This window comes from Piliocolobus tephrosceles, chromosome 6, assembly GCF_002776525.5.
Source record: "Piliocolobus tephrosceles isolate RC106 chromosome 6, ASM277652v3, whole genome shotgun sequence".
NCBI lineage: Eukaryota > Metazoa > Chordata > Mammalia > Primates > Cercopithecidae > Piliocolobus > Piliocolobus tephrosceles.
Window position 1 is genome coordinate 65,510,216 of NC_045439.1, and position 22,609 is coordinate 65,532,824.

Genomic DNA, 22,609 nt, shown 5'->3' on the forward strand with positions numbered 1-22,609 from the left:
AAACTCTAACTTCCTTCCTTCTCTCCCTTCTTCCCTCCTTCCTTCCCTTCCTTCCCTCCCTCCCCCCCTCCCTCCCCCTTCCTCCCCCCCTCCTCCCCTTCCCTCCCTCCCTCCCTCCCTCCCTCCCTCCCTCCCTCCCTCCCTTCCTTCCTTCCTTCCTTCCTTCCTTCCTTCCTTCCTTCTTTCCTTCCTTCCTTCCCTCCCTCCCTCCCTCCCTCCTTTCTCTCTCTCTCTCTCTGTCTCTCTCTCTCGCTCGCTTGCTTGCTCTTTCTTCCAGTTTTTGAGGCAGGGTCTCACTACAGTGGCATGATCACAGCTCACTGCAGTCTCAACCTCCCATGCTCAAGTGATCCTACCAGATCAGCCTCCCTAGCAGCTGGGTCTATAGACACTTGCCATACATGTTGCTATTTTTTTATTTTTTATTTTTTGAAGAAATGATGTTTCACTACGTTGGCCAGGCTGATTTTGAACTCCTAGGCTCAAGCAATCCTACTGCTTCAGCCTCCCAAACTCCTGGGCTTACATGCATGAACCAACACACTTGGCCTTTGAACCAAGGAAATTCATCACAAGCACATATGCCCTGCAAGAAATTTTAAAAGAAGTTCTTTCAGGAGAAGAAAATAATAAGTCAGAACTTCAGTTGGTATAAAGAAAGAGAAAAAGAAAAAGTAAAGGTAAAATATTTTCCCTGTTCTTAATCAATCTAAAAGATAGCTATTTGTTCAAAATACAAATAGTAATAATATTTTGTTTGAATATAGCATAAAGTGAAATACAGTATATGTGAAATAAATGACAGCAATATGAAAAGGGACGGGAAAAGAAATTGGAAATATTCTGTTGTTAATTATCTGGATACTTGTAAAATAGTATAGTGTTACTTAAAAGTAAATAATTAATGGTAAATGTATATTATAAACACTTAGGCAACCTTACTATAAATTTTTTGAAGTAGAATTAATACATAAGGACAGAAGGTGGAATCATATAAAATATTCATTTAAAACCAGATAACGCAGAAAAATAAAAATTAAAGAAACTAAAAATAATAACTGAAATGAATAGAAAACAAAAACATGGTAGATATTAACTCAATATAGTCATCATCATTTTTAATATGAATGATCTAAATTCTTCAAATAAATACAGACATTTTCAGATGTGATTTACAAAAAACTCAACTATATGTTATCTGCAAAGAACTCACTTTAAATTAAAAACACACTGATTAAAACTAAAGGGATGGAGAAACATAGACCATGCTAACACTAATCAAAAGAAAGCTGAAGCAGCTATATCAATTTCAGACAAAGCTGACTTCAGAGCAATAAAAGTTATTAGGGATAGAGAGGAATATTCAGCAATGAGAAAACTATCAATTCTTCAGGAAGGCAACAATCCTTAACATGAATTCACCTAACAGTGCATTAAAAGATGTGAGGCAAAAATTCACAGAAATGCAAAGGAAATTATATAAGGATAGAAAAAATTATGTTCTGAGATGACTATGGAAATAAATGTCATTAAATTAATGACAGAAAGATAGCTTGAAAATATCAAAACATGTGGATAATAAGATATACACCTGTAAATAATCCACGTCGAAGGCTCAAGAGAACTTGAAAAATTTTTAACTAAACAAAACTTAAAATATAACTTAACAAAAGCAGTGAAAGCACTGCCTATGGAGATATTTATAGCATAGAATGCGTATATTAGAAAAATAGATATAAATTCAATAATCTTTCTACTTTAGGAGCCTAGAGAAAATTGGCAACATAAACCTAAGGAAAGCAGGAGAAAATTAACAATAATAATTAACAGAAACATAATAATAAACAGAAATAAAAAAATAATAAACAGAAAACAATTAAATGGAAAACAGAAAAATCTAGTTATTTGAAAAGACCAGTAACATTTATAAACTTCTAGCCAAAGTAACCAAGAAAAGGAGATAAGACACAAATTACTACATCAGAAATGAAAGAGGAGTTGACATTACTGGTTGAATGTACATTTGAATGACAATAAAGTAATATTATGAATAACTCTATGCCGATATGGAATTTGATAAACTGGAAAAAATGGACCAATTCCTTGAAAGACAACTACTGAAACTCACACCAAGAGAATTAGATAATCTTAATATCTCTTTATTTGTTAATGGACATTGAGTCAATCATAAATAACTTTCTAAAAAAAATGCACGAGATCCAGACTATTCCACTGGCAAATTCTACAAAACATGTAAGGGGAAATTATGTTGGTTCTCTACAAATTCCAATAGAAACAGAAGTCAAGGAAACACTTCTTAACTCACTCTATGTGAACAGCATTAGCCTAATAATAAAAACAGATAAAGACATTATAAGAATGGAAAACTATAGACCAATTGCTCTTCATAATGTAGATCCAAAAAGTTCTAATAACATATTAACAAATTGAACAAACAATGGATGAAAAATTATACACCATGATGAAATCAGATTTATGCAAAGCTAATTTAAAATTTTAAAATCAGGGTAATCCCAGTGAAACCCCGTCTCTACTAAAAATACAAGAAATTAACTGGGCGTGGTGGCCGGCGCCTGTAGTCCCAGCTACTCGGGAGGCTGAGGAAGGAGAATGGCATGAACCCTGGAGGCGGAGCTTGCAGTGAGCCAATCACGCCACTGCACTCCAGCCTGGGCGACAAAGCGAGACTCCGTCTCGGTGGGGGGTGGAAAAAAAATCAGGGCAATCTATCACAAGCTAAAGCAAAAAAAAAAAAAAAAAAAAAAAAAAAAAAAAAAAAAAAAAAAAAAAAGAAAAAAAAAAAAAAAAAAAAAAAAAAAAAAAAAAAAAAAAAAAAAAAAGTCATATCAACTGATTTAGAAGAAACATGTGACATAATCCGATATCTTTTCATAATACAAATTCTCAGCCAACTAGAAAGAGAGGAAAACTTCTACTTGATAAACAACATTTACAAAATACCTACAGCTAATGTATGCTCTATAATGTGAAACTAGATGCCTTCCCTCTAAAATCAAGAACAATACAAGAATGTTCCCTCTCAGCATTCTTATTAAACAGTAGAATGAAAGTCTGAACTAGTACAAGAAGAAATGGAAAGGGAATAAATGTTGTACAAATCAAGAAGAAATAAAACTGTCTTAGTTCACAGATGACACGTCTGTCTCCATAGAAAATCCCAGAGAACTGATTAAAAAAACTCCTGCCATTAATAAATGAGTACAAACTTAACAAAATATGTATAAGATCCCTGTGTGGAAATCTGTGCACATGCACTACAATTCACATGTACTTTATAATAACCATAAATTCAAAAACCAAAGAAATGGTTATTACATAGCTTAGATCATTATACAACTTCTAGCTTTAGTGAAGGGCAGTATTGCAGACAGAGGCAGATAGGGATCCTAACAATATTCTATTTCTTGAACTGAGTGGTAGCTCCACAGTTCTTCACATTGTAGTTATTAATTAAAGTGTACATGAGTTTTATAAACCTTTCTTCATTAAATGTTACAAAAATAATAGAACAATATTATTCACTAAAATACTAAACCATAATCATGATGATAATAATAACAACCTGTCCATGGGAGCAAATGACAGTATAGAAACCAAAGAAAATCAAAGAAATAAACTGGGAAAGAAAACCAAGAAATTTTACCTGTAAAACAATAAAATAGTTCCCAAAGTACTTTAAATTTTTGAAGTTACAGCCCAGAAGAAGATAAATCAATTACACAAATTGTCTGCATAAACTCATGTAAATTAATCTCTTGATGGCCCCTAATCCTTCAGTTATAAATGAAGAGTTATGTTTCAAATTCTATCCAATTACGAAATATATGCCTAATTGCTTATTTATTTTTAAAAATCCTATTTGCTTATAGATTCAGACTGAGAATCAAATTGCTATTTTCAATTATTGTAAATATTTCATATTTAAATATGCCAAAATAAAGTTTTCTGGAAAAGAGCTGAGAATGGACATTATTCTGAGCCTGGAAAAAACATTATTAAAAAATTATCAAACATTGAAATATTCAAAAATATAATCCTCCCCTCTCAATCCTCCCCCAAAAAAGGATCCTATGCTTCTTCTTAATGGTACTTTAATCTTGACTGCAATGTAAGTTGGGAAGAATTACCACCTTAAAGACAGAGTCAGAAACAGGGCTAAGGTTTGGTTAGTTTCAGCACCATTACCTATTAAAAATTAAAACCGATTACTGCAGTAGAAACTCCAAAATGTTTGTTATGAAGAAGATAATAAAAAGGACAATTGTGCTTCTCCAGTTTTAGAGTGTATATATCCCAAATTGGTACTCACCATACAATGATTTAAAGAAAACATCATACACTATGGCAAATACAAAAAGCCAAGGAAAACGTAAGAATGACCTTAATCACTGTTCTCATTTACCGTTGTAATAGAGCTCCTAGCATGTTCAATTATATGATGAAAAAATTATATAAGGAAAATTTAATGCTATTTTCATAGATATTATAACTACAAACATGTAATTGGAACAACAAACAAAACTACTAAACTAGTTCAACTTCAGCATAGTTAGAAGACATAATGATAAAAAGCAATGTTATTGTTCAGACAAATCAATTTAAAAACGTAACACTTTAAAAATCCATACACAAAAACACAAAAAGCATCATTTTTGAAGAAATAGCAAAGAAACTCAAGATGTACAGGATAATTTTATAAAAATTTAGTCTAGGACCTAAAAAGGAACATTGATAGAGTAATTATTTAAAAATATAAAATAAAATATTTCTTCTCATCTAAAATAAAAATTACTTGTGACTCCAATAAAATTTACAACATAAGTTTTCACCAGACTTGTCTACTCCTAAAATTAAAATAGAAGGATAAAGAATAAAAAACCAATATTAGGCAAGGCAATCTTGAAGAGAAATGAAAGGAGCTATTTATTTCACAATCTATTGAGACATATTACAAATAGGATAATTACACTACAGTATAGTATTTGTGCAGAGATGATGAATATAACAATAAAATAAATAGAAAAATCAAGATACATCCATTCATATACGAAAACTGTTTATGGCAGTTCTAGAATTCCAATTCAATGTGTAAAGGATAAATTATTCCATAAACAATACAAGACAATTGGTTACCAGTATGGAAAAAATAAAATGGAACTGTACAGTACTCCAAATCCAACTTAATTTCTACATTACATAAAAAATGTGAAAATAAACTTTTAAAATATTAAAGAATGCATAGGAAAATATCTTTATTTCTTCAACAGCAGAGAAAGATAGCTTAAGGCACAAGAAAACACACAGCAAGATAAATAATTGATAATTTCATCACATTAAATGAAAGATTTTATCCTGGTAAAGGGTTTCTGAGACAATCCTTTTCTTAAAATGTTGGGTCCTTTATAAAAATTCTTCTTTGTAAAAAGAACTGTCACCCTCACTGGGCAGTCCCTTTAAATTAAAGACAAGTTATTAAACATAAAAATGTTTCACAAAAGCTGATGACCATAAAACACACTAAATTAAGGCATCCATACAATGTGTGAAATGATAACTGTGCCATTATATTAAAAAAAAAAAAGCTCTGTGTTATTCATATAGGTAAGCACCAGAATGCCCATAAACCCACACCAAATAAGACTCAGGAATCCACTCAGAAGACACCAGAATGGGGACACTCACATGGTAACTAAAAGATTCTTACTTGACATTTCCTTCAATTGCTTCCTTATCTATCATTACTTTTCCTATTGGAGCAGCATAGATCCCTTGGCATGAATACACTTATGGAACTAAAGAAGTCATTTACATGTATTTTGTCCCCAAATATTTAGGAATCAGGATTACTGCTATAAAACTTCCCATAAAATACACTAAAAATTTAAACAATCTCTCTTTTAACTTTCAAAAGAGTAACATGTATATTATGATAAATATAGAACAACAAATCCAAGAAGTGATTTCAATGTGGGTTGTTTGCTGGAATCACTACTTAGTGACACATTCGGGCATACCAATTTCCAGACTGGAGTGTTTGCATATAACTACCAAAAGAAAATCCATGAAGGCCACAAGCCAGCGCTCATCATCAGTATAATTGTTACATTTGGAACCACTGTTTAGAAAACCTGACCTAAAATTTTGATCACCTGCTGTTTTATTGCAGGATGAATATAAGAAATGTTGAAAAATGCTTCATACTATAACCTTGATAAAATGAGAACATCAATTTAAAATTACATATAATTTTATTTGTGAATATTTCCCCTTCAGTTCTTTTAAGTAGAGGGTTCTCATTAGAAAAAGGTTTACCCTATCATTCTGTCACTTTGTAAATAATGAATGCATTTTTTCAATTGTGGATGATTTCTGTGTTGAAATCATTACTGCGGTAGGTATTGAAATAATCTAAGAGATTCTCATTTGCCTGTAATGGAACTACATCTTCAAGACATAAATAAGTAAGCAGGTGTGAAAAGGTTATTTGTTTTCCAGATATTAAACAGTATGTTAAGGCTTGAAGATTTAGCATAGTAATCCATATTTGCATGCCAGTTATCAACAAGAAAGTCAGATTCTTATTATGGATTTATGATTGCCTGGCATTAAGAGGAAAAGTCACCTTATAAAAAATAGTTGCTTAAAAAGTAGCAACAGCCGGGTTCAGTGGCTCACACCTGTAATCCCAGCACTTTGGGAGGCCGAGACAGGCGGATCACCAGGTCAGGAGATTGAGACCATCTTGGCTAACACGGCTAAACTCCGTCTCTATTAAAAATACAAAAAAATTAGCCGGGCTTGGTGGCGGGCGCCTGTATTCCCAGCTACTCCGGAGACTGAGGCAGGAGAATGGTGTGAACCCGGGAGGCGGAGCTTGCAGTGAGCTGAGATCGTGCCACTGCACTCCAGCCTGGGCAACAGAGCGAGACTCTGTCTCAAAAAAAAAAAAAAAAAGTAGCATCAAATCTTTCACCTCAATTGTCAAATCTAATGTGCCTGGTCTTTTATTGTATTACGACAGGGGAAATGTGTTTTTCTGTTGAGTCAGTTATCCTTGATTATTCCTAAGAGGCCAAAGGTAAGATTAGTTATACATGTAAGATCAGGCTACCCCCTGCAAGGTCACAATCATTATCCAGTCTTACATATGTAATCAGGAGTGATGAAAGAGGTTATTGTTTGCAACTAACCTATATATCGCCTACATGTCAGCATTCCCAATAGGTGTGCTTTATGTATCCTCTCTGTCATGATCTTTTCAACCTCACTGGGATTCTTAACTATTCTAACTATTGAACACGTATGTGTGAAAACTGTATGACCAAAGTTAACTAACATCTAAGTTAATGCTTTTCAAAATCAAGTCTAGATTTTCTTATGCTATTAATGTTTTCACCTGGTAGTCCTAGGTCTACACAGCTCTTGACGTTTTTTCCATACAATTTTTCATGTAGTCCCAACATTAAATTTTGTTGTGTTCTATTCATTTCATATTACAAATAATTAGTAATATTAAGTTAGCATTTATAATCAATACACAATTCTTCCAATCTGCAAATTTCTTCCCATAATAAATCATGAATTATCCTAAAAGAGGCCTTTGTATAGACTGCCAATGTTTTTCTTGCTGTTAAAGGCTCCCATATTCTGTTTAATATTGATAAGAGATGCCTCAGTTTATACAGAAATTCTAAATTTAACCTGTGTTAAAATACTCCATAGTGTAGTCTGTAGTGGTATATGGAGATTAACTGCACATTCAGAGAATAGATTGCTCATTACAATAACTGAGTTAATAACCTTACATTGAGTCAGTACAAATTGGATTGTTTCCACTGGTTTTCATAGCCAATGCTTTGCAATTAAGATTGTTGTCATGCATCTAATGTTGGTTGCCAAGAGTACTCTCCAAATTACATAAATCTCTACTGGTCCTAAATGTAAACTAATCATTACCTCATAAAGAAGAGCATTTATTTAGACTTCTTCCCTGGACAATTCACAGTAAGAACCATAGTGTTAGCAACCCAAAGACAAACATTAAGAGCAGGCAAAGACAGCAGAGACTCCTCTATATCAAGTACTGCCAGCTAAGACATTTGTAGCTGTTGTGTCGGTATTTATGGGCTTTCAGAAAGACTCTGCATTCTCTCTCTAGTTTTTATAATTTTTGTTTAAAAGAGACAATATATCAGCATATTAACTACAACAGTTTAATGCTGAAGCCTATCTCTGAGGGTCAGAATATTTCTACTTCCAACAAGTATATTTGCATTATCTTAGGAAGTAATCTCCTTTTCCACTGAACTCACATGACTATTTGTAGCTTTCCTCACTATTTATCATATGGTAGTTATTTCTGTAGGCCTTACCTTGCCAACAAGTCTGTAATTATTTTTTAGACAAAAATTTCAGTCATATAAAACTGGAGAGAGAGAGAAAGAGAAAGAGACAGAGAGAGAGAGAGAGACAAAGAAAAACAGAAAAATGCTCTATGCCTGTGATTATATACAAAAATAATAATAAAAAAAGGCATTTTAATGTTGAGCAAAATTGATGCAGACTCTGACCTTGCAGTGTTTACATTTTGGAGGAGAGGACAATATTAGTCAGACAATTGAAGAAAAAACATAAAATTATAATGAAACACAGGTATATGATGCTATGAGATTATATAATATAGCAAATCTGGTTTGGCTGACCAAGAAAAGTTTCCTTCAGAAAGTGACTACTGAATGAGATGCAGGCAAAAAAAGTGAGTCTCTCAGGGGGAAACAGTCAGGTACAAAGACCATGGTGGGTGGTGACATGATGTGAACAAGAACAGGAAGGTCTTTGTGCCTTAAATGCAAGAAGTGCATGATGGGGGACAACTTGGGGCCATTTAGAAAAATGCTAAACCATGGATAACATTGTAAGCCATGTTAAATAACTTTGTCTTTCGTCTAGGTGTAACAGTCTTTATTGAGGTCACAACATCTCAATTTTGTGTTTTGTAAGCTCTCTCTGCATATGGAGAATAAGCAAAATAGATACATCACTGGGTATGGCAGATAATTTTAGAGACTCTTTGGGTAGTCTACAGGAGAAATCATGGTAGCAAAGATTAGGATAATGATAGTAAAAATAGGGAAAAGTAGATGAATTTTAGAATTTTCTTTGTAAGAAAAACTGAACAGAGTAGGTGATTTTTTTTTTTTTTTTTTTTTTTTGGTGGAGTGAAAGATTGGGAAAGATGACAAAATGATTCAAAATTTTACTAGTATATAGTGAGCCATATACTGAACTCAAGAACACCAGAAGAATGTATGTGGCAAGATAATCAAGAGGTTAGTTTTCCACAAGTTAAATCTAAGGCATGTAGGTAATTAGATATATGGATTTAGAATTGACTAGCAAAGTCTATGCTATATAAATTTGTGAGAGCCATTATGAAGAAGTTTTTATTATTTGAAGATTTTTTATTCTTTCTTCTTTGTAAAGTGAATACTGCATAACATAACAAGTCTAATTTGCTCTAACTTTTGATATCATTGAAACTAATTGAACTCAATTCATATAACCAGATAAGCATTCATAGGTAGCATATTGCTTTTGTCCTATTGATGATCTTTATTTTGTATCTGTATGTTTTTAAGGATCATATTTTATGGGATGGTTTTAGGCAGTGAAGCATAAACCTAAATATATTAAACATGAAAAAATATCTATCAGATTTGATATGGTTTGGATGTTTGTCTCCTTTCAAACTTATGTTGCAACATAATCCCCAGTCTTGGAGGTGAAGCCTAGTGGGAGGTGTTTGGATCATGAGGGTGGATTTCTCACGAATGACTTAGTGCTATCTCCTTGGTGATGAGTGAGTTCTCAGTTAGTTCATGCAAGATCTGGTTGTTTAAAAAGATGTGGCATCTCCCCCGTCACTCTCTTGTTCCCACTATCATCATGTGACCTGCTGGGTCCTGCTTTGCCTTCTGCCATGAGAGTAAGCTTCCTGAGGCCCTCATCAAAATGAGATGCTGACACCATACTTCCTACAGCCTAGAGAATCATGAGCCAATTAATCCTTTTTTCTTTATAAATTTTCTAGCCCGAGACATTTCTTTATGGTGATACAAAAATGAACTAACACAGATAATTGGTATTAAGTAGTGGGGTGTTGCTATAAAGATAACTGAAAATGTGAAAGTGGCTTTGGAACGGGGTATCAGGCAGGGTTTGGGAGACTTTGGAGATCTCCGAAGACAGAAAGATGAGGGAAAGTTTAGAATTCTTAGAGACCGTTAAATGGTTTTGACCAAAATACTGACAGAGATATGGATGGTGAAGACCACACTGACAAGGTCTCTGATGGAAATGAGGAAGTTACTGGGAAATAAAGTAGTAAAGGTCCTCCTTGTTACACCCTAGCAAATAACTCGGCTGGATTGCATCCAGGTCCTAGGGATCTGTGAAAGTTGATAATTAAGAATGATGACTTAGGGTATCTGGTAGAAACAATTTCTAAGCAGCAGAACATTCAAGAAGTGACATGGCTCCTTCTAACAGCCTAAATTATATACAGGAGCAAAGAAATGATTTACAGTTGGAACTTATATTTTAAAGGGAAGCAGAGGATAAAGGTTTGGAAAATTTGCAAACTGGGCAGTGACAGAGAAAGAATATAAACAACCGATGAAGCAACCATGTGCTAGAGAGGCATGCATGACCAGAAGGAAGCCATGCGCTAATATCCAAGACAATGGGAAGAATGCCTTGAAGGCATTTCAGAGATTTTCAAGACTGGGCCTGCTCCAAGAAACCATTCTATTCTCCTGGGCCTCTGGGCAAGGATGTCTATTACCAGAGGCCCAGGAGAATAGAATGATTTCAGGGGCCAGGCCTAGGGCCCCACTGCCCTGAGCAGCCTTGAGATATTTCTCCCCATATACTCCAGCTATGTCATGGCTCAAAGGGGACCAAGTACAGCTCAAGCCACAGCTCCAGAAGGCACAAGCCATAAGCCTTGGTGGTTTCCACATGGTGTTAAGTCTGTAAGAGTGAAGGGGGCTGGGTGGCTACCACCTAGATTTCAGAGGATATATAGGAAAGTCTGGGTGCCCAAGCAGAAGCTTGCCACAGGAGTGGAGCTCCTCACAGAGAAACTACCAGGGCAAGCTGAGGGGAAATTATGGAGTTGGAGCCCCCATACAGAGTCTCCACCAGGACACCACCTAGTGGAGATGTTGGAAAGAAACCACTGTCCTCCAGACCCCAGAGTGGTAGATTCACTGGTAGCTTAAGCCCTCTGCCCAGAAAAACCATAAGCATACAACTGCAACCTGTGAGAGCAGCTGTGTGAGCTGTGTCCTACAAAGCCACAGGCACAGGGCTACCCAAGTCCTTGGGAGTCCATCCTTCACAACATGATGTGGAAACTGAAGTCAAGGATTATGTTGGAGCTTCAAGATTTCATGCCCGCCCTGCTGGGTTTCAGAGTTGTATGGGGTCTATTGTCCCTTTCTTTTTGCCAATTTCTCCCTTTAGGACTGGTAAAGCTTAGCCAATGCTAGTAGCATCATTGTATTTTGGGACGAAATAACTCATTTTGATTTTACAGGCTCATAGGTGGAAGGAGATGAGTCTCAAATGAGACTTAGAACTTTAGACTTAATGTTGGAATGATTAAACACTCTTGGGGCTTGTTGGAAAGTGATGATTGTCTTTTGCAATCTGAGAAGAACATGTGATTTGGTGGGGGCCAGGGATGGAATGACAAGGTTTGGATGATTATCCCCTCCAAATCTCTTATTACAATGTAATCACTGATATAGGAGGTGAGGCCTAGTAAGAAGTATTAGAGCATGGGGGTAGATACCTCATGAATGGCTCTTTGGTGATGAGTAAATTCCTGGTCAGTTAGTTCATGTGAGATCTGGTTGTTAAAAAGAGTGTAGCACTTCCCACTTTCTCTCCTGCTCCCACTCTCTCCATGTCATGTGCCTGCTCCCCCTTTGCCTTCTGTCATAATGATTACCTTCCTCAGGGGCTCACCAGAAGCAGATGTTGGCAACATGCTTGCTGTACAGCCAGCAAAATCATGAGCCAGTTAAATCTCTTTTCTTTCTAAATTACCCAGCCTTGGGTATTTCCTTATAATGATGCAAAAATGGACTAACACATGGTTGAAGAAATAGACAAATGAAAAATGTACTCATAGAAATGGTATACATAGCAAATAAATTAATGTTTAGTAAAGAGTACTACAAATTGTCAAATGATAATATGTTGCCCATTATTATGATAGCTAGTTAAGCCACTTTCAAATAATGTCATAAAAGGTGATAATTTATACACTTTAAATATAAGGGAGTTCATTTCAGAAAAATAAAGCACTCCTTAACTGTTATATATTTAATGCCACTAAGGATACCTTAATAGTTAAAAGGAAAATGATTTACAGTTGGAACTTATATTTTAAAGGGAAGCAGAGGATAAAGGTTTGGAAAATTTGCAAACTGGGCAGTGACAGAGAAAGAATATAAACAACCGATGATTATCTTTGTAAAATGATTTTGTAAAATGATTATCATCATTATAGGTATAGTAAATTATCTTTACATATATACACACATATATACATGCATACATATATACACATGCACATAAATACACACACATACATACTTATGTGTTTTGAAAAGCATGTGCCTACAGGCACATTTGTTGTTAAGACATTATTCATTATTTAATTTCATCAATACTTTTGTCAAGTGAGAACGAATAGAGAAACAGACAAAAGTACTCTTCTACTATCCAAGGCCAATTGGAAATGCTAGAGTGAGAAAAATAATCATAATAGCAACCATTACCACCTCAGCTGTCCTCCTTAATCACAAGTGGATATTCCATTGCATCATTATTCTACTACTACTACTCCATTCACTGTTTCACTCTAAGAAAGTTCCTGGTATTCCATTTATTTTTAAAGGGATTTTAATGGATGTCCTATGAATTTTCAATGAGCTATTTGAAGTTGGACAACCCTAATTAGGAATGTGTTTACTTTACGTTTTATTTATTTATTTTTTCAGAGTGATTAGTTTCATGCAAGACTTTAACCTAATGTTACTCCAAAGAAAAAACAGAGAACATGAGGTACTACTTCTACACACTAATGGACTGCTAATTTAAAAAAAATGAATCAAGCATTAACTTGGAAGAGTCTTTTTCAATATATAAATTATTTCTGGTTAGCCTTTTATTTCCACGTTAATTAAGAAAATCCTTTGGCCTTGATTTTAGCAATTAGTAAATGAAAATGTGTTTGAATTTACTTCGTTTTGGGATTTATACTAGAGAATCTGTCGGTAAATACAATTCCTTTGCTAACAGCTTTCGTAAAGTAAAAGCTTTTATCTAGAAAAAGCCTTGCCAGCGGAAAACAACACACACACAAAAATTATTAATTAACTAATTGTTTGGGCAAATAAAATCTCTGGAGTTTCTTGTGGGGTTGCCATAAAGAAACAAACAATTTTTACATTTTCACAGTCACCTCAGGCTTGGACAGTGTCCTCTGTCTCCTTAAGAAAATGCACAGCACAGAAAATTTAGAATACATTCCTCAAATTGTTTCATTTAATGGAAGGCTAAAGAAGCAAAGCAACAAAAGCAATTTCTAAAATAAATGAATACATTATGTACAAAAGGAATACCAGGTAATAAAATATAGGAAGAAGAAACCTACACGAAAATCATGTTTAGAATGAATCTGCATACTCAAACTCATCATTTTACACTACCATCACAGCTATAATCAATTAACTTCAATATAATCTAGATATATTATTTTTGAATGTCTTAAAAGTAGTCCTTCTACACCACCTTGAGCATACTGGCAACAACATACTGGCTGCCTATTTTAAATGTTATATAATTAGATACATCACCATTCACATATAAATTCTTAACTATAGTTTTTCTGTTCTTCTAATAACATATGCATTTATGTTGCATATTGACATGTAATATGTTGCAAAATAAAAGTGGGTTCATTAAATATCTCTTACCTGTTCACTTCAAGAAAATTTTAATTGCCAAGCATCCAATCACTGACAGTTTCAGCTATATCAAACTTTTGCTCTATATAAAAGTGCACCTATAATTAATTTTCTGTGCAGTGACATTGTGATGTAAATATATCGTCAAGAGCAACAAGAAATGTCTACATCAAGTGTTTAGGAGAAGAAAAAAACATGCCTCAAACGTAAAGTTAAACTAGAAACATGGCAAAACAACAGGCTCATAAGTATGAACCAGGAAAACCTGAACTTTTCCTGAGACTCTTTATTTTCAAATCCTATGGTCATAAATAATCTTTTAACTAATACAGTTACCTGATTTACCTAGAAGTTAAAAGCCCATACATAAATTTATGGCGGGGAATTTGTTTTTTGGTGGTATGCAGTACATTGTGTTGTTCATTTTACAGATTCTTCATGTTCCCTGATTTCAATTCATTTTCCTATATATGATTTTCATTTTCTTCTGTTTTTCTAGTATGTACATTTAGAGGTTGGCATAAACTCTCCTTGAATGACCCAGATAACATATCATTCAATAAACCAACCAATCAGGAAAACTGCTCTTTCTAGCACCAGTACATTGCCTTTCATACAGCACTGGACATCAAAGCCATGGAAACAGCACTTATTTTTTAAAATTTCGAAAACCAGAAATTGTATTCCACTTTCATAGTTTATGAGCCAAGCAAATTTGATAAAATATTTGGTCATTTTGAATCTTTGTATTCATTTGCAAACATTGTTATTTTAATCTATTCCTTGTCCAGGCCTTAAAGTTGTAAGTATAAATTATGATAATGAATGTGAAACACAAATCCTGAAAAAAAAATCAGAAATTTCCACAAGGATATAGTTTATCAACACAAAAAGTGGAAGACATTGCATCTCCAGAAAAATATGACTCAAAAAAAAAAAAAAAAAAACAGGATAATCAGTGATGAATAATACGAGGTTTAATTTGTATGTAAGTTAGCAAGATGTTTAGTTATCCTCCCTTAAGTGTTTTAAACCCACTGGCAATGATTGAACTGAATGCAATTAACTTACTTCTGGAGCCTGAAGAGTTCCTCACGGCTGTGAAGGAGTCAGCACTCTGCCTGGCTGCTGCAGAAGACGGACAGAGTGAAAGCATCTCCAAAGCTGATTTCAGAGGATGGTGTCAAAAGATGAGTGCTCGGCTGCTACATATCTTCTCAACACCTGGCTGAATGGTTACAGGGATTCTTCAAAGGAAGCAAGCACAAAAAAAGAATGTATCAAAAAATGCTTATAAAGTATCCTTGAAAAACATAGTGGCTGTTAACTGGGTGATCAATCTCAAACTACAGCAGGACTATCATGCAATATGATTTAAATATATTTGCATAATAAAGCTTTCCAATGGAATGTGCAACATACTGTGATTTCAGTAAATATATTAGCATTCTCCTTTCCTTTCTGAAACTGGGGATAATTTAAATAATCTTAAGCTGCACAGTTCAATTTCATCATATTTAAATTAATTCAACTAGCAGTCTAATGTTAAAACACTGCATAAGTTAACATATATTTAAGCATCACCTACTATTTACGAGGCATATGACACTTAGGATATGGCAGTGAATGAACCTGAAAAACCCCTACCCTGATTAAGCTAATAGTCTTATGTTGTTTTTCCCATATTTCTTTCAATAGAGAAAATCTGTCTATTGCAACCTATATGTCTATGAAAGAAATACATAGGCATGCCATTTACATTTTAACTTTATGTCAGCAGATTACTGATTTCTACTTCTTTTTGAGGTTTTCATGTCACTCTAAAGAATAGTTAACTTGGCTCTATGAGACACGATGTTTAACTTTCTTTCTTGTAAGATCTATGTAATAGCACCAATTGATATTCAACCACTGATATTTTTAATGCAGAAACGGGCTGAGTTTTTAAAATGTTCTTGAAATTAACAAAAGCATTGTAATTTTACTTTAACTATGACTTCTTTTGTCTGAGGAAAAGAAAGGCAGAAATAATTAAATTCCTAAGCATAATAATATAAAACAGACCTAAGATGAAACAGCAACTTGAGTTTAGCTAATTATTTCTGCTGCCTTCACTTGTAAAGATATATGAATGCTCTTATAGAGTCAAAATTTAAAGAAGTGATGATATTGTCTTAAGATAATCAATAATTAGGAATTTATTTAAAAAGGAAAATTAAGCAATTGCTTAATTTAATACTGAAATGGTCAGAAATAATAAAATCAATGCACAGATTAATTGTACGATTAAATAAAAGTAAATTATAGCTTATATATTTCAATTATTTATCGGAATCTGTCAATCAATGCTGTATCTTTTTGAAATTTATGTTTACTACAGCATTTTAGAATAACTGGGACATACCACATACACACATATAAATATAAATCAATCTTTTGACAACTATGTTGGTACAGCAATTGTTTGCCCTTTCATTTATTTCCTTCCATGAATATATTTTAAGCTAATTTTCACATTCATATATGCATGATAAAAATATCAGAAATCCAGTAGTACATCTCCCTCCAAAGTAAGATATCCTCCTCGCAGAAAACCAATTTCACATTTTAGAATATTCTTTCAGAAATAGTTTGTGTGTGTATGTATGTGTGTGTGTGTGTATATTTTTGTACATATATCAGAATACTTTGCTCTGTTGTGCCCCTGTTTTTTTTGTTTTTTTTTTTTTTTTTTTTTGTTTGTTTGTTTGTTTTTTTCTGAGACGAAGTCTCGCTCTGTAGCCCAGACTGGAGGGTAGCCGCGCGATCTTGGCTCACTGCAAGCTCTGCCTCCCAGGTTCATGCAATTCTCCTGCCTCAGCCTCCCGAGTAGCTGGGACTACAGGTACCCCCGCCAGCACGCCCGGCTCATTTTTTTGTATTTTTAGTAGAGACGGGGTTTCACCGTGTTAGCCAGGATGGTCTCAATCTCCTGACCTAGTGATCCGCCCGTCTCGGCCTCCCAAAGTGCTGGGATTACAGGCGTGAGCCACCGTGCCCGGCCTGTGCCCTGTGTCTTTAACATCTTGAAGAACATTCCATTTCTGTCTTCTAGCATGAATCCATTCATTCTAACAGTGCACATCTACCATAAGCATAATCTGTTCTTAAAGTATCTTAACTGAAAAGTACACCTTTCTGGGATTTTGTTGTTACAAAAATAATATTCATATGTATGTATTCTGCACACATGTTAGTAAATACAGGCACAATGTATTGCTAAATAAATTGTTTTGGTTAAAACACCTCATTGTCTCTATAGCTCTGATCATGTTTCTTTCTTTGTAGTAAAGGTGCAGTATAAAAAAAAAATCTGAATTCTGTAATTACATTTTATATTATTTCATTATGGTAGCAAAATATAAAGGCCTCTTAATATCATCCTAACTCCCCCTAAAACATACTGTTGACCAACAGTACGTCTCTGTCTTCCTTTTAGCATAAAAAGCACAGTAACAGCTGACATTCCTACCTAAATTCTAATTTCCCAGAGAAAATTTATTGTCTATACGGTCACATAACTAATGAGAACAGCATTTCCTTTTTTTGTAATACTACCTGTATTAAGACTTACTATGTTCCAGCTACCATAAAACATGTGTTAAAAAATTCTCTTAAGAAACGAATGAGGTAAATACATATTTCTACTTTAGTGCTACAAAAATGCAAGGACAGAGAAAGATCAAGTAACCTTGGGCAAGGTCATACAGATAAATAGCAAAGTGAGGACTCTCACCTAGGGCTATCTCACTCTATAAAATGTCTTACATCTCATAATGTAAGTTAAATTTTCAGAAAATCAATAAGGGTTCTATATTAAAGTAAGGTGTTATTTGTTTAGCCCATATATTTTGGTCAATGCAATGACTAAAGTGAGAAAGTTCAGATTTGAGATTCTAATACTACATTTTCTAGTGTTATCATACCAAGATTTTTTTTCTTAATATTATGTTGAAATGGAACATCCTATAAAAAATTAAGGTCAATTTCTTAGTTCCAAGTTGTTACTATCTTTGCATAGTCTTAGAAAATTCAGCAACTATTATTGTTTATGTACATGTATTTCCAAGAAGCATAGTTCTCCCTCTAACAATTATTGTGGATGATGTATTAGTCTGTTCTCATGCTGCTAATAAAGACATAACTGAGACTGGGTAATTTATAAAGGAAAAGCATTTAATGGACTCAGTTCCATATGGCTGGGGAGGCCTCACAATCATGTCAGAGGATCAAGGAAGAGCAAAGGGACATCTTACATGGCGGCAGGCAGGAGGGCATGTGCAGGGGAACTACCCTTTATAAAATCATTAGATCTTATGAGACTTATTCGCTATCACCAGAACAGCCTGGGAACGACCTGCCCCCATGATTCAATTCCTTCCCTCCGTGTCCCTCCCATGGAACGACACATGGGCATTACTGAAGCTACAACTCAAAATGAGATTTGGGTGAGGACAAAGCCAAACCACATAAGGTGCCAATACTAAACTCAGAAAGAACTTAGAAAACATGGGCAAAGTTCTAGAAGTTATTAGAAAATATGTATTTAAAAGTGAGAATCATTATCTCCTCCAGCACCTAATGATACTTTCTTATCCTCTAGGATATCTTTACTAAGTGTTCATCAACTGACTGAACATATACATTGGTAAGAGCCTTAAAATCAACAAAGGTAGGACTCTAAAGTCTTCTAGACCAAGGCTGAAATCACAACTATGACCACATTACCATTTTTCTCTTTCAAAATGAAAACAGTTACAAAAAGTTGTAACTATTTGAAGATACAATGTATGTGAACGTACTAATCATAATACCTTATACATTATAGGCATTGCAACAATTTTGTTACCCTTAGAAAATCTTCCTAAACTTGCCATAAGTTTTGACCCATTGAAAACTCTTGAAATATCTGAAGACACCAGAATATCATCTCACATATTTCCTTCATTTTAAATATTCATAACGTTTGAAAAATTATGAATCCATCAAATGGTATCATTTCCAATCACTTCTCCCTAGAATTCCTAATAGTACAAAATAAACAAGGAATGAGTTTTTCTACATTTGTCTTTAGTTACATTCACTTTGTGTTAAAAATGGTTAAAAAATAAACAGCTAAATGTTTTGGCCTACATGATGCAAAAACCAGCTGTTTTAAAATATATAAATAATTGAATCATATGATGTCATTGCAGTTCATTCAATTACTTATTTATAATCATGTAATAATATTTTGACACAAAATAGCCATTATTTTTATGGGACTACTCCAAAACTGAGGTTGTAAGATAGGGATTGCTATTTTATTAAAACAAATGACTTGAAAAATAATTTGGGACACAAGCAAAAAATTGAAAATTACTTCATATTAATAAGTTTGTTAAAGCATAATTATTCAGAAATTCATATAAACACTATTATTAAAACATGCTTGCCTCACCATTAATATTGCTAAACCTACTTTAAAAATTAAATTAGAGGCAATGATTGAATATGAAAATGCATTTGTTATTGGAAAAAATGTAGCACCATATCCTTGGCTATAGGAAAACTTTTACAAATTATTGCACATGTCCAAGATCATATGACAAATAAATTAATACACTACTAGAGCATTTATTGCTTAATGTAAATGTCACATTGTAAATGAAAACAACTAATCATTCCTTTCCTCTAATAGCAAGAGTTCAGCAGTTAAATAAAACATAAATCTTGCTGAACTAAAAATTTTATTACTGCATTTGTAATATCTTGTTAACAACTAACAGAAAATAACATTAAGGGATACTGTATTTCAGTATTTCAGTAAGCTACAACTTAGGTGAAGGATTTTTGTTTTTTGTTTTTTTTTCAGGGTGTGAAGACAGAAGGTGGGTAGAGGTTGTGCTTGCTTTTCATTGTTTTTAAAGAAATGACTCATTCACTATGTTTCATAGTAATAGTTTAAAATATGAGATTCTCACCACATACAAAAGCAGAGATGCTAAATTAATAACTGATTCTGTGAAAACCAAAACATATTATTACAATTTTAATTTAATTACAAAGTTTCTGTTTATTAGATAGTGGTTGTAAAATTTCCATGCAAAATAAACAAAAGAAATGTAAAACCAGGCCCAGCTGAAGACCCCAGAGCTATCAAAATACTTTTACTTGCACAACAATATTTTGTCAAATGACAGAATCAAAACAATCCAAAGTAATAACAAAAATACTTCAAATAATGATTTCACAATTTAATATTCTTCTTCTAAAATTTTTCTTGACATTTATCAGAAACTCAAAGGGCTATAAACTTTCTTTTTCCCTGAAGACAACTTTAGCACATCTTCATCCCTTGGTGAAATGAGAGAGTCCTTTGATTTCATTTGCTAGCTCATGGTCTGCTCTGACAATGTAAATGTCAGGCCTACTCTGTTCTTTGGACCATATGGAAAAACAAAACACCACATTCTTGTTGTTCTTAATGGTCTGGTAAAAGTCAGCAGACAGATAGTATGGTCAAACTAATATGTATACCAGTTTAGCTCTTTGGTAATGATCTTTTCCAATTAAAACAGAATATCGATTTGTGTGTATCAACAGAATAATTATCATTTTTTATCCACATACGATATTTCCTTCTTTATTCTCTTACTCCCTTCTTTCCTTTTTCCTGTATCTCCCATTTCTTCCCTCCCTCCCTCTCTCCTTTCCTTCCTTCCTCTTTCTCCTGTCTCCCTCCCTCTCTCTTTTTCCCTTCAGTAACTCTTAACACTTAAACCTTTTGTCCATTGGATTTTAAATGGTTATACTACATACATCACAGTGTCACTGTGAATGTTATTTGATATATTACATACATGCATACACCTGTGTATACACATGTACCCACGTACCACAACCTGAAAAAAAAAGTTTTATGTCAATCAATATTTTATCTATTTCAACTTTGACCTGTTTTTTGACCTCTTTCCACTCCTTCCATGAGGAGCCCAATATAGGTTCGTATCAGGATGAGGTGGCAAGTCTTTATTAGTCCAAATGGACATTGGGGCTTACTGTTAACATCATTTTAGCTGATTATTGGATAATAGCAAATCTCTGTGTTACTGTATTCCTGGATGGATGTTTTATCTCCATCTGATCCCTAACCATTTTTTTCTATAATATAATCCCCTTATTTAGATCCTTTGTACTACCAGTTTTCACTTTCCCTCTTTCTCTCCCCTCCTCTGTGTCCCTTCCCTTCCTGTTTCCTCTTTCTTCTCTCTATCCTTCCCCGATTCCCTTCTTTCCTTCCTCCTTCCCATCCTCTCTCATCCTTCGTTTACTCCTTCCTTCCTCCAAGACCTCCTCTTTGCATGTTAAATCAGAAATTATTTCATAAAGAAACCATAATACTGAACATTTTATAAACAAACAAATTTTTAAAACCCCAATTCAGCAGAATTTCAAAACATTTATATTACATTATGTCTTCTCTTTAGCGTTCTGATTCATGTGTAAATTTGTAGAAGCCAGATCAATTTTTTCATGTGCAAATGAGAAAGTGCATGCTCCATTTGTTTATTAATATTCATAATACAAGTAATACATGAGTACGTTATTCTTTTAAAATTAGACATAACAGAAGCAAGGCACAGTGACACATGCCTGTAATCGCAGCTGCTTTGGAAAGCTGAGGTGGGAAGACAGCTTGAACCTAGTAGAACAAGCCCAGCCTATGCAACATAGTAAGACCCTGTATCTAAAAATTAAGAAATAAATGTTTATTTATTTATTTAGGGATGAGGGAGAGAATTATTTGTGGCTACACACATGTAGCAGAATGTATCATGCTAATTGAACTTTTCCATATTTTGACTGTGTTCATGTATACCTACATATGTGATAAAATTTAGAAAACTAAATGAAAGCAAATACAAGTATATGTAAAATTGGTAAAAATCTGATAAGGTCAGTGGGTTGCATGAATGACAGTTTCTTGATTGTGATATTGTACTACAGTTATGTAAGATGTAGCCCTCATTGGAAGAAACCAGGTATAAGATATGTGGGAATCCCTCTGTGTTATTTCCATGACTGCATGAAAATCTACATAACAGTGTATCATCTGCCTTAGGGTGAGCCTTAAGTGTGAATAGTTTCAGGACTGCAATCTTAGCACTAGATGTTCCTTATTAGAAAAGGAACATCTAGTAAAACATGTTTAATTGACACAGTGAATTATTTGTCCTTATTAAACCACATTTGAAATACAGTGTGTCTCACAGAAAACTAGAAAAAATATAAATCCATCAGTCAATGGAAAGTACTGAATTACTGTTTGCTTTGGGTACCAGACCACATAAATAGCATTATGGTAAAGCACAGAGATTACATTTTTTTACCAGGTATGTAATATGGTAAAATAACCAGCTACTAAGTGCACTCCTGGACTGGTGTTAATCAGAGTCGCTACCTGTGCTTGCCTAATATTGTTTCCCTTTGTTAGTTAAAAATAA

At 34.0% G+C, this 22,609-nt stretch overlaps 1 protein-coding gene across 6 annotated transcripts in view; it reads right to left on the minus strand.

The window, feature by feature from the left end:
* The window catches only part of LRFN5 (leucine rich repeat and fibronectin type III domain containing 5), a 281,483-nt gene that overhangs the window by 120,806 nt on the left and 138,068 nt on the right, over nt 1-22,609 (minus strand). For 4 of the 6 annotated variants that reach the window (XR_002733751.1, XM_023222646.1, XM_023222644.1 and 1 more), the window contains one exon: nt 15,156-15,331. The exons of the other annotated variants lie outside the window; for them this stretch is intronic. The gene's annotated coding sequence lies outside the window, so the exon portion shown is untranslated. The remainder of the gene's footprint in view (nt 1-15,155; nt 15,332-22,609) is intronic. 6 annotated transcript variants of the gene reach the window in all.